The sequence below is a fragment of the Callospermophilus lateralis genome, chromosome 11 (assembly GCF_048772815.1).
Source record: "Callospermophilus lateralis isolate mCalLat2 chromosome 11, mCalLat2.hap1, whole genome shotgun sequence".
Taxonomy (NCBI): domain Eukaryota; kingdom Metazoa; phylum Chordata; class Mammalia; order Rodentia; family Sciuridae; genus Callospermophilus; species Callospermophilus lateralis.
This window is the reverse complement of record NC_135315.1, coordinates 47,308,507-47,310,788: the sequence shown is the minus strand read 5'-3', so window position 1 is coordinate 47,310,788 and position 2,282 is coordinate 47,308,507. Positions and strand designations below refer to the sequence as shown.

The 2,282-nt window shown below is 36.1% G+C and overlaps 1 non-coding gene across 1 annotated transcript; it reads left to right on the top strand.

Moving 5' to 3' along the window:
* The first annotated feature begins 1,044 nt into the window (after nucleotides 1-1,044).
* On the top strand, nucleotides 1,045-1,145 carry LOC143411118 (small nucleolar RNA U13). Its single transcript, XR_013092826.1, has one exon. It is a non-coding gene; the product is annotated as a small nucleolar RNA U13 (small nucleolar RNA).
* Nucleotides 1,146-2,282: the final 1,137 nt, after the last annotated feature.

Here is a 2,282-nt window from a genome sequence, read left to right as displayed (position 1 = left end):
AGCAGCTTGGGAAACTGAGACAGGAGGATTGAAAGTTCAAAACCAGGTTCAGCAACTTCGAGGCTCTAAGCAACTCAGTAAGACCACGTCTCTAGATAAAATACAAAATTGGGCTGAGGATGTATCTTAGTGGCCAAGTGCCCTTGGGTTCAATCCTTGGGCTCTCCCCTAAAAAAAAAAAAAAAAAAATAGGTATTATATCCATCTACATAAAAAAATTTTTTTAAAATATTTAAATAAATAAATATTAAAGCTGGGGGTTGTAACTCAGTGATGGTGCATGAGATTAGAATACACAGGTCCCTGGTTTCAATCCCCAGCACAACAAACAAACAAATATTGCTCTGCATTTCTCACTGTAGTTTGGAAAAGATATTCAATCAATATTTCCATAGACCAAATCCCTGTTACATTATTGGTCTAGTTTAATAACTCCACAATTTTTTATGATTTGTGGTTTAAAAAAAAAGCTCGAAACACCAAGATATATAGATTTTTAAAAATTTTTTTTAGTTATAGATAGACACAATATCTTTATTTTTATTTATTTATTTTTATGTGGTGCTGGGGATCCAACCCAGGGTCTCACATATGCAAGGCAAGTGCTCTACCACTGAGCACTGCAAGGCAAGTGCTCTACCACTGTGCTCTATAAATATATAGATTTAAAAATCTATATATCCAGCCCAAGGATATATAGATTTTTTAAAGAGGTTAGCTTTAGCTACTTCAGAGAACAATTTGGTAACATCAAGTAAAACTGAAATTATGGATGCCTATGACCCAGAAACTTCACTTTAGGATATATACCCTAGAACAGTTGTTCTCAAACTTTGTTACCAGGTCTTTATTACACTCTTAAAATAAATGATTGAGGATCGGGTGCAATGGCACAAGAGGATTGCAAGTTCAAGGCCAACCTGGGTAACTTAGTGAGACCCTGTCTCAAAATAAAATATAAAAAGAGCTGAGGATGTAGCTCAGCGGTAAAACACCTCTGGGTTCAATTCCTAGTACAGTAAAAAAAAAAAAAAAGTAATTGAGATCTTGTGGTTCATAGATATCTTGAGTAGGTTTCCATGTCATCCTATGAAATGTGCCTAATTCAAACCTTGTTACACTATCAGCTCATTACCCACCTGTTGTGAAAAACAAAAGATTGGAGACACTGAAAAGATTTTATTTATGCATAAGATGCCCACTGATATTTCCATATTAGAAATTAAAGCTGAGAAAATGTTAAAACATTTAATTCACTTAAAATAACAAAAAGCTTATTACATATTAGTATAAATAATATTTTAATTAAAATAACAATATTTCCCCAACCAAAAAAAAAAAAAAAAAATTAGGAAGGAGAGTGTCACTGTGTGTTGTGGTTTTGCAAATCTTTCACATCTGGCTTAATAGAAAATATCCTGAGTCTCACATCTGTTTTTAAAGTCAATCAGCTACAATTTTACATGTCCTGTAGGCTCTGGAAAACTCCACTGTACATTCATGAATGAACATGAAAAAAAGGCAAATAGCTGGGTGTGGTGGCACAAGCCTATAATCCCAGAGGCTCAGGAGGCTAAGAAAAGAGGATTGTGAATTTAAAGCCAGCCTCAGCAATTTAGTGAGGCCCCAAGCAACTCAGTGAGACCCTGTCTGTAAATAAAATACAAAAAAAGGGCTGGGGTTTGGGATGTGGCCCTGGGTTTAATATATTAGTATAATTATGAAAATAATTTTGGTCTCCTGACCTACACCACATTTTGAGAACCAGTGCCCTAGAGAAATCTACTCTTTGTAATAATGTTTGTTATAACAAGAAGTGAAACCAACCTATCTGTCTATCAATAAGGGGCTATCTAGCAGATCCATGAGGTCTGCACTGGTGCTTTTTCACTCAACACTGCATATCCAGTCACTTAGCATATGTTGGCAAATGGTAGGTGCTCAATAAATTTTTGTGGAGGGTAGAAAAGGAGAGAGGCTACAGGAAACAAAGAGAGGAGGTACAAATATGGTTCTGCCACCAGTTAGTTGAACTCTATTTCATGAACACATTTTTACAAATATAGACTTTTAGTTAGAAGGGTAGGAATGGACAGAGGCCTTGCGATTCTTGCATAACTAGGAGGCTCATTTTTCTATTGTTTAAAAATAAAGGTGCTAGGTTCCTGCTGTTCCCAACCACCGGTTGCAAACCACTGCCTCCTAGTGGTGTGTTAAGACGTCAACACATTATGGGCAAAACAGCCTTTAAAACAGCTGCAGGGTGTACCTCTGTGATTAAG